Below are 10,854 nucleotides of genomic sequence, written 5' to 3'. Positions count from 1 at the left end.
CTCCAGTCTTGTTCCATGGTGCTCCTAAGGAATGAAAACCGAGCTGGGTTGCGGGGGACGGGGGGAGGGGGGAAAGTGTGCTGGGGGAGGAGAGGTAATGAAGGGGCAGCATGGGGGGTAGTGTCCCCTGCTGAGGGAGATACCAAGGGGATGGGGGGGGGAAGGGACCAAAAGGGAGTGTCTCTGGGTGAAGACACTGCAGGGGAGAAGCCTGGCTGGGGGCTGTGTCCCCCACTGAGGGAGAGCCAAAGTGGCAGCAATTCCCAATGGCTGGTTTTGGAGGGATTGTTTCCCAGGAAGTGCAGTTCCTGAAGGCCCCTGCACTCAGCACAGAGCTGGTGATGGCACAGCCCATGGCAGAGCTCCTCACTGCCCTGCTCCCCAGAGCTGGCCTGGGGATGCGCTTATAGCCCTGGCCCACAGGCCAGCTGAGGGCGTGGGATGGTGACCCTCCATGCACACAGTGCTATGGCAGCTGCAGGGCTCAGCCAGGCTGCCTTTCACTGTCTTCTAGCAGGGGAAGGCGAAATACCCACATTGCCCTTCAGGGACAGGCTAGCAACAAACCAAACCCTCCATGCCGGGGTACTAAACCTGCAGTTCTTGGGGTCATATCCCTTGGGCCACATTGGGTGGATGGTGCATTTTCGTTCCTATTATCCTTTGACAACAGAGCCTTCTCATGATCCTGTTTATCCAGTTTTACCTGGCCCATGACATGCTGGCTGGACGATGGAGCTGCAAACATTAACTCTTTCAAGACCTGACTTGTGTCTAAATTCATAACCTTACTATGTATGCTGCGAATTCACGTTGCTGAATAGTCCATAGAATTGTGCTTTGGCATTGCAGCTTTCATTAAAACAAACCAAAGCGACATCCCCCGAAACATTCATGTGCATGAATAGAACCCAGTTTACATGTGCATGCCTGCAAGAACTCCTTGGGCCCACTCCCAGGGTTATAAAGATCAGCACAAAGGTTTGCAGTTGGGGACCATGCCGAAAACCCAGCTCTTACATGAACTTTTCATCAGTAGGTCTGAAAGGCCTTTACAAAGGAGGTTAGTACCATTATCCCCATTTACTGATGGGAAACTGAGGAACAGAGCGGGGGAAGTGGTTTGCCCAAGGTCACCCAGCAGGGCAGTAACAGAGCTGGGTCCAGATCCTAGCTCTCCTGAGGCCCAGTCTGGTGCGCTATCCATTAGGTAGCATTGCCTAGCTGTAATCCGTTCCTCGCTGTGACTCTCATATTGGCAAAGGAAACCTTAGAAACATGAACTGAATGTAGCAAAGGACATAGAGTCCTTCCTGAGTTGGCAGCCAGTCCGAAACAACAGCCTGAGGCATATGAACTGCTCCATTGAACGCAAAGGGAGGTTGACTCTGAAATGTAAATATTATTTCAAATATCAGCACTTGACTATTTCCCTGCTGATGGCTTTATCAGGAGCATCCAGCTAATAGGTTTATCCCATAGTCAGAAATCACCTCCCCAGGTGGGGAGGTTAGCATCAAAATAAATAACACTGGAGCTGATGCACATCCGATGAAGCGTGCTGTAGCTCACAAAAGCTTATGCTCAAATAAACTGGTTAGTCTCTAAGGTGCCACAAGTCCTCCTTTTCTTTTTGCGAATACAGACTAACAGGGCTGCTACTCTGAAACCAATTAGTTTTCATGCCTCTTTCAGTATTAACATCTGGCTTTCCAATTAGCGGAAGCCATCCAGCCTGTTGGCCCTATGTGGTCTCAGGAAACAGGCCCACAGAAGGGCACCAGACAGCAACCCGAAGCATTGCAGCCCCCTCCCCTGCTCAGTTTCTCTGAGAGTTGTTGTACTTGGTCTATCTTAGAGTCCCAGCTTCATACTCAGCTGGCTTTAGGACCCTGCTGGAGCCTCACCCTGCAGCAAACCTGCCTAGAGCATTGCACCTGGGGACAGACCTTGCTGGGGAATTCAACAAATCAAAACAAAGGTGAATAGAGTTCACTTGTTGTGGCTTTACTCTTTGGTAAAGCTGTGATCATACTGAGTGGGGAGAGCCTGCACTGGCCCAGGGCTTGGGTTAGGCACCCAGACAGGTGCACCAGCCAACCTTGATTTAGGGCTTTAGGAGTCTAGGAATAGTCACTTGGTACAGCTGCAGTTCAAGCACGTTTGCCCCCCTAAACCTAAGGGGACTCCCACTGCCCAAGTCAAAATCTGACTCCTAAAGCTCTCCCATTTTCTGGCTATAGAGCTGCCCAGCTAGTCTCCAGTCATGTGATTCTGGAGTGAGGAACCGCAAACTTCCTGCTGCTGTGTGAAGGTAAACAGTCCCGGAGCTGCCAGCTGGCTCAGGGCCCTGGTAGCTTCCTCGTGCCCAGGCCCTGAAAGTTTGCACCTGAACTTTCACTTCTCTCTGCTCTAACCCAGGTGTCAAGTTGCTGTGTGTCTGCATTGCAGGTATTTTGAGCGGCTCTCTGACACTTCATGGTGGTGGGGGTTAAAGCAGTGTGAGCTGGGAGAAAAGTGTTTGTGTGATGGCATGATGAGACACTGGTTACTTTGATGTGTATTGGTATGTGCTCACAGACATGCTGAGTGTTGAAGGCCCAGCTCCTATGCACCAGGGGTGGGAGAGTGCCTAGCATGTCTGGCCATCAGAGCCATGGAGCATTGAAATGTGGGGCTCTGTTTATGGGCCTACTGCTGTCAGCGCCTTCAGGGGTCACCTCTCAGGCGCGGCCTCATGACCACGAGGGCTGGAAACCTGCCGCTTTTTAAAATGAGAGCTGAGAGTCTCCCCCATTCCTGGGCCTCCAGGAGGTGGGGTGGAAGAAAAGCATGAAGTGTTTGGGGGATTCAGCAGCCCGCATTGTGGTGTTAACACAGCCTGTGTGCAGCGCTTTGTTTGGGAGGGGCCAGAGTGCTGAAAGCCAGGATCAAACCTGTTAGGTTGCCAATGGGATGCAGGAGCCTCCTTCCTAGCTGGGTACCTAACCCACCTTGGGAGGCTGATAGCAGCACATCCAGTCTAGGTGGTCTCACTGAGTCAGGGTCTCTGCTGGTGCTGCTGCATCATCATTGCTGGCTGAATTTTCTGAGCTCGGTTCGGTCCAGAGCCTCAGAGGTAGTTAAGTGCCCAGCTCTTGCTGATTTCAAGGGGAGTGAGGTGCCTCAACACCTTTCAGGGCCTGGACCCTCATCAGTGGTGCAGCATGCAGGGACAGAAGGCAGCTGGTTGGGCTTACCCTATTTTATGGCTGTGGGAGCTGGTTTGTACTCCTCCCCTATAAGAGTGCAGGTCCACCTTGGCCAGGCCCCTTGACCAGCATTCCTCTTCTCTAGCCCACCTTTGCACCATTCCATGCCAATTTTCCCTAGCTCCTGCAGAAATGGGGCGGACCTGGCCCTGTGCCGGGACATGGGGAGCCCTGCACAGGAGGTGGCATGTCACACTGGCATAGCTGGTACAAAAGGGCCATGGGGCAGCGAGAGCTGGGCCAAACAGCTCTTGGAGTCTCTGCTCCTTGCTCTGGGCCCTCTTAGGCTGTGATCTCAACCCGGTGACATTCATCTGCCCCAGGCAGCGGGAGGGAACTGGTTACCCACAGTTTCCACTGACTGAGGCTTCCCAAAGGCTGGGCTGGGCTAGGGAGGCTCTGGCCGCAAAAGCAGCTGCAGTCCGTTAGCTGTGCTGCTCCCTGCCTGGCTGCTCTTGGCCAGATGTGATGAGTGTTGTGGTCAGAAACAGGCGGAAAGAGTAAAATAGCCGCCCAAGGAGGCCCTGGCACACAGCGTGCCCCACAGGAAACAGGAGAGGATGCAGAAAAGAGCCATAAACATGAGCCCCAGGCTGAAGAAAATGCCTGACAGTGGGAACCGGATAAACTGAACTGATCAGGCTCCATCAGAAGGATGACTGAGAGGGGACATGATTACAGTGAGGGGAGACAACACGGGTACCAGGGGGCTCTTTGAGCATGTGGAGAAAGGCAGAACTAGACCCAGGGGCTGGGAGCTGAGTCCAGACTCATTCCAATGGGAAATGGGGCCCAGTTTTTCCCCAGGCAGGGCGATTGTTTCAGTGGCTACATTTCCATGGGACTTGGGAGAGCCTCCATCTTTGGATGTCTTCAACCCCTGACCGGATGGTGTCTTTCTGGAAGACGCGGGTTAGACAGACACTAGTTATTGAGCTCCAGGCAGGGGTAACTGGGTGAAAATTAATGGCCTGTGCTATGCAGGGGGGTCAGCTGAGATGACCTAATGGTCTTCTGACCTTACACTCTACAAACACTCCCCACAAGGCCCTTCGCAGGGCCAGCATGGTCCCCCCAGGAACAGCACCTGATCCTCCTGCTGCCCGTAAGGCTAAGAGGCAGTTGCTCCCTGGCTGTAGGGCTGCCTGCCCCTTGTGTGTGCTGTTCCTGTGGCTGGCTGCTCCAGAGCCATTCAGAAGAGCAGCCTTGGTGGAGCTGCCAGCCACATCCCACACAGAAGCAGGAGGTTCCTGCATGGAGAGGGGGATATAGCAGCTCTCCTGACCCCAGCTCCCCAATGCCAGACCTTCCCCCTCCCCCACCCCAGAGCCCCTGTTGCTTCTCCCCACAAGCCAACCTGAGCCAGGCTAGAGATGCATCACAGCATGGGGAGGAGGTGACCAGCCCTCTGTGGAGAAAGAAGTGGTTCGGGACTGTCATAAATATAAAGGGAAGGGTAAACCCCTTTAAAATCCCTCCTGGCCAGAGGAAAAATCCTCTCACCTGTAAAGGGTTAAGAAGCTAAAGGTAACCTCGCTGGCACCTGACCAAAATGACCAATGAGGAGACAAGATACTTTCAAAAGCTGGGAGGAGGGAGAGAAACAAAGGGTCTGGGTCTGTCTGTCTGCTGCTTTTGCCAGGGACGGAACAGGAATGGAGTCTTAGAACTTTTAGTAAGTAATCTAGCTAGGTATGTGTTAGATTATGATTTCTTTAAATGTCTGAGAAAAGAACTGTGCTGAATAGAATGACTATCCCTGTCTGTGTGTCTTTTTTGTAACTTAAGGTTTTGCCTAGAGGGATTCTCTATGTTTTGAATCTAATTATCCTGTAAGGTATCTACCATCCTGATTTTACAGAGGTGATTCCTTTACTTCTGTAACCCTTCTGCCCATCAGAGTTGGCAGCAACAAGGGCTAGCTTCAATATCTAGGGGATCCATTCCAATAACACAATGCAAACTGGCTCGAGCCCCCACCCAGTGACCTGGGCCAAATATATACCACCCCCTCGGGGCGCCTCCAAGAGGCAATACTTCTCCTCTTGAAAGCACCTAGTCTTGGCACGGTCTGGAAATGGACCGGCTGCAGCTTGTGTAGCTGGCTCACGGTGAAGGGGTGGGGGGGTCGGTTTGGTCCACGGGGCAGGGGCCCGATGAAAAGGTCCAGAGGGCCTGGGGTGGAGGGTGGGCAGGGCATGCCCTCCCTTAGGACCCGGTCGAGGTAGACCCAAGCAGTGGGCGGCAAAGTGGCCCTCACCTCCTGAAGTATGCGCAGGGGAGTACGAGGTCTGGAGAGCCCCATGTGCTGAGCGAGTGTCAGGGGATCCAGCCAGTCTCCCCAGTCATAGTCCAGGAGGTCTCCGACTCTAGTGACTTCTGCCAGGACCAACCTCTGGCGCACTGAGGGGGACTCCGCCACCTGCACACGGAGCTGGGGGTTGTGTAGCAGGGGCTCCGCAAGGAGATCTTCCCCCACGGAGGCTGCCACGGACCTGGTCGCTGTGAACAGTTTCCAGGTCCAGAGGAGGTCCTGGTAGAAGACCGGCAGCCCAGAGAGGTCTTGCAGAAGACTTCTCGGATGGAGATAAAGGAGCTGCTGGTCATATCGGAGCCCCCGGAAGCGGCGCAGGAAGGCATGTGCCAGTACGCTCCACGCCGGACTACCTGCACCATAAAGGAGCCTCTGCAGGGCCTGGAGGTGGAAGACATAGACCTGAGTGTGAAGATACTTCAGGCCCTGCCCTCCCTCCTCCAGGGGTAGATGGAGAACCCCTGCAGAGACCCAGTGCAGTCCTGACCAGAAGAACTCCAGAATCAACGTCCGGAGGTTGGCCAGGAAATCTGGGGCCGGGACCAGGGTGTTGAGTCGGTGCCAGAGCAGGGACAGGACTAGTGCCCTTGGAGAAAAGCCTAGGCTGATTGGAGAAACAGCTACAGCTGGGGCCATGACCCAATCAGGCCACAGCTGGCCCTATAAAAGGGCTGTGAGCCAGGAGCTCAGGTAGAGTCTCTCTCTAGCAGTGGAGAGAGAAGGACCTGGCTGCTGGGAGAGAAGGGTACCTGGAATGGAGCAGGGCTGGGGAAGGGCAGAGGGAGTTGGGGAGCTCCAGCCTGGAAAACCCCCAGGCTGTAGGCCTTGCTAAAGGCCAGGAAAGGTACTGGGGCTGCAGAGGGGCAGCCTGGGGATAGGCAAAGGCAGCAGGTCCTACCCCCTTGCCAATGATGAGTGGTTTACAGACTGCAGTCTGCCCCAGTGAGCAGGGGCTAGATGGTGACTGGCAGTAGCCACTGAGGCAACGTGGGGATAGAGGGTTCAGGGTTCCCCTGGGTGGGGAGACCCAGGTTGTTGGTTACTGATGGGGGCAGAACCCTGACATAGAGGGGCCTGGGAGAGACATGGGGGGCCAGCAGAAGGCAAGAAACCGTCCTGGAGAGGGTGCTCTGGGCTGGAAGAGCTAATTCCCAGGATGACCAGCAGGAGGTACCACACTGGTGAGTCATCAGCCTGCTACAAGGGGCAACTCCCCTAGCCTCATCTGCATGAAAGATGGGACAGAGGGACATCTGCATTAGCATACAGAATGGAGAACCGAGAACTTTCTGGGACCAGAAAAGCAGAGAAGCACTGCATCATGGGGGATCTCTGCTCCCGATGTTAGTGAACCTACGCCTGCACACACCCAGCTCAGCAGTTATCAGACAAGTCTAGTAATGAATCCTTGACTGATATCCAAAACACTGAAGCAGCCTAATTGCATTGTGAGCTCCCTGGAAGAAAACACCACCCATAGCCAAGAGTGATCAGCTCCTATTATCTAGCCTAAAGAAAACCCTTGAGTCATCAGTTTACGCATAAACAAATCTAGTGTTCTCCCTTGTACCATTGTTGTTTCTCTACAAAAATCCCTACCTATGTTCCAGTCAGTGTTCTGATGCATGGACTCAAACTCTCTATCAATTCCACTGGGACTCCATCTTCTCCTGACTGATCGTGCTGGGGGCTCTGCCTGTATCCAGCACTCAGGACCCTGAACTACCACCATCACCTGGGAACCCCAACCAGTTCAAGATCCATGGAGTGGGTGAGATCTCTCTCTCTCTCTCTCTCTCTCTCTCTCTCTGTGTTTTCTTTTCTACCTCAGGTATTCACCTTTTAATATTATAACTGTTATGTTGGTTTAGGCTCTCCTTGTGTAGTTATCACTATTATTCAATACGTAACTTTTATGGTTAAGCGGGTGGTGTGTCTCACTCTCTCTGAACTTTACTTTTTTGTGTTTTTAGCTTCCCCATTCACTCTGCAGCAACGCTTCTTTTACCTAAGCTAAAGATCCCTGTAGTGCCTAAAATACTGTGGGGTTTGCTCATCAAGTGGGTTACTACCAGTACAATTGTGACGTGAAAGTGGGGATAGGGACATGCTAAACCTGTGGCGTATAAGGTTTGCAGCTTGAAAGTGCTGCCTGGCCCAGCCTATCAAGCCCAGGGGCATATAAGGGTGACAGCTTGAAAGTGCTGATTGACCCAGTCCGCTCAGACTTGCTCTGTTTGTGTGTGTGTGTGTGTGTTCATCTGGTTCTAGGGCTGGAGGAACCCAGCCCTGGGGAACCTATGTTCTGCAGATAGCTCCGTTGGGAGGGGACTTGCGGAAGGGAGGAATAGAGCTCCATATGAACACACAAGTGACATAAGCAGTACATTAATAGAATTACAGAACCTCCCCCCACCTCCCCTAAGAATAACCCTAATAAATGAGCATACCCCAAAGTAACAGCCAAATCTGGTAACACTACAGACCGGTCAGCCTCACCTCAGTCCGTGGAAAAATTGTGGAGCAGGTCATCAAGGAAACCATTTTGAAGCACGTGGAGGAGAGTAAGATGATCAGGAACAGTCAACATGGATTCACCAAGGGCAAGTCATGCCTGATCAACCTGATTGCCTTCTATGATAACTGGCCCTGTGGGTAGGGGGAAAACAGTTGACGTAATATATCTTGACTTTAATAAAGCTTTGATATGGTCTCCCACAGTATTCTTGCCAGCAAGTTAAAGAGGTATAGTTTGGATGAATGGACTATAAGGTGGATAGAAAGCTGGCTACATCGTTGGGCTCAATGGGTAGTGATCAATGGCTTGATGTCTAGTTGGCAGCCACTATCAAGCGGAGTGCCCCAGGGGTTGGTCCTGGGGCCGGTGTTGTTCAACATCTTTATTAATGATCTGGATGATGGGTTGGGTTGCACCCTCAGCAAGTTCACAGATGACACTAAACTTGGGGGAGAAGTACATATACTGGAGGGTAGCGATAGGGTCCAGAGTGACCTAGACAAATTGGAGGATTGGGCCAAAAGAAATCTGATGAGGTTCAACAAGGACAAGTGCAGAGTCCTGCACTTAAGACGGAAGAATCCCATGCATTGCTACAGGCTGGGGACCGACTGGCGAAGCAGCAGTTCTTCAGAGAAGGACCTGGGGATTACAGTGGATGAGAAGCTGGATATGAGTCAGCAGTGTGTCCTTGTTGCCAAGAAGGCTAATGGCATATTGGGCTCCATTAGGAGGAGCGTTGTCAACAGATCGAGGGAAGTGATTATTCGGCACTGGTGAGGTCACATCTGGAATATTGCATCCAGTTTTGGGGCCCCCACTGCAGAAAGGATGTGGACAAATTGGAGATAGTCCAGTGGAGGGCAACAAAAATTATCAGGGGCCTGGGGCACATGACTTGCGAGTAGAGACTAAGGGAACTGGGCTTGTTTAGTCTGCAGAAGAGAAGAGCAAGGGGGGATTTGATAGCAGCCTTCAACTACCTGATGGGGAGTTCCAAAGAGGGTGGATCTCGGCTGTTCTCAGTGGTGGCAGATGACAGAACAAGGAGCAATGGTCTCAAGTTGGAGTGGGGGAGGTCTAGGTTGGATATTAGGAAGGTGGTGGAGCTAGGAGGGTGGTGAAGCACTGGAATGGGTTACCTAGGGAGGTGGTGGAATCTCCATCCTTAGAGGTTTTTAAGGCCCAACTTGACAAAGCCCTTGCTGGGATGATTTAGTTGGTGTTGGTCCTGCTTTGAGCAGGGGATTGGGCTAGATGACCTCCTGAGGGCTCTTCCAACCCTAATATTCTATGATACTTCTAGAAATCTGGCCTGCAGCGCCCACTCCTCAGCACCCCCTCCTGGCGGGAGTGGCTCTCTGCCCTCCCCTCCCGACCCCCCCGCAGGCACTGGGCTTTGGACAAATGGGGCCCACAAACTAATCCCTGCACTGACTCTGAGTCCTGACCTTCCTTCCCGCCCTTCTCTCTCTCCCTAAGCCTGTTGGGGGGCCCTGAGTCTCCCTGCCCAGACACAGACTTGGTGTGCGAAGGACTCGCGCTCTCTCCCTCCCTCAAGGCCTCGGGCCCAGCATCTAAGTGCATTCTGTGGGTTCAGTGCATGGGAGCAGGGCTCCCTCTACTGGCTGGCCTCTGTCGCTGTGACAGCCGGGTATGCACCGCTCCAGACATTGCTCCCATAGCTGGAGTGGTAGGTGCCTGTGGTTTTGGTAGTGGGGTCAGTCCCCTTTTCCCTGATCATCATGATGCAGATATGGGGCCACAGGTCCGAACTTAATCTGCCCCTGCTTGGAGAACAGAGATGAGGAGACAGCCCCCATGTGGACTTGAATCACTGTGACTGGCCATTGCTGGCCTTTTGGGGTCTGTTTACGTTGTAATGGAAGCCCAGGGTTAGCTGAACTCGAGTTAGCAGACCCTGGGTTTGTTAACTTAGGGCTTGAGCATCTACACTCATTTGTAACTCCAGGTTTGGAATAGTTGATCCCTGGGTTCCAGCCTAGGGCTCCAGCATCTACACTGCATTATGTGGGCCTGAGTCCACCCACCCATGTCCCAGACTTCCTAGCGCCTTCCCAAAAAGTCAGGTTTCAGAGTAACAGCCGTGTTAGTCTGTATTTGCAAAAAGAAAAGGAGTACTTGTGGCACCTTAGAGACTAACCAATTTATTTGAGCATGAGCTTTCGTGAGCTACAGCTCACTTCATCGGATGCATACTGTGGAAACTGCAGAAGACATTATATACACAGAGACCATGAAACAATACCTCCTCCCACCCCACTCTCCTGCTGGTAATAGCTTATCTAAAGTGATCACTCTCCTTACAATGTGTATGATAATCAAGTTGGGCTATTTCTAGCACAAATCCAGGTTTTCTCACATTTGTGCTGGAAATGGCCCAACTTGATTATCATACACATTGTAAGGAGAGTGATCACTTTAGATAAGCTATTACCAGCAGGAGAGTGGGGTGGGAGGAGGTATTGTTTCATGGTCTCTGTGTGTGTGTGTATATATATATATATATAATGTCTTCTGCAGTTTCCACAGTATGCATCTAATGAAGTGAGCTGTAGCTCACGAAAGCTCATGCTCAAATAAATTGGTTAGTCTCCAAGGTGCCATAAGTACTCCTTTTCTTTTTCCCAAAAAGTGCCACTCTAGCTCTTTGTTCACAGTGTAGTGTGGGGAAAATGTGACTGTCCAACAAATTTGACTGTCCAGAGGACAAAGAAAGTCAGCCCATGGAATCGTGGGATACTTTTGGC

The 10,854-nt window shown here is 52.2% G+C and overlaps 1 long non-coding RNA gene across 1 annotated transcript; it reads left to right on the top strand.

Moving 5' to 3' along the window:
* Window positions 1–2,353: 2,353 nt before the first annotated feature.
* On the top strand, window positions 2,354–8,229 carry LOC311531775. The gene is made up of 3 exons (XR_014714277.1): window positions 2,354–2,451; window positions 7,176–7,336; window positions 8,050–8,229. It is a non-coding gene; the product is annotated as an uncharacterized lncRNA (long non-coding RNA).
* Window positions 8,230–10,854: the final 2,625 nt, after the last annotated feature.

This window comes from Lepidochelys olivacea (genome assembly GCF_965140295.1).
Source record: "Lepidochelys olivacea isolate rLepOli2 genome assembly, chromosome: 15".
NCBI lineage: Eukaryota > Metazoa > Chordata > Testudines > Cheloniidae > Lepidochelys > Lepidochelys olivacea.
This window is presented reverse-complemented; position numbering and strand designations above follow the sequence as displayed.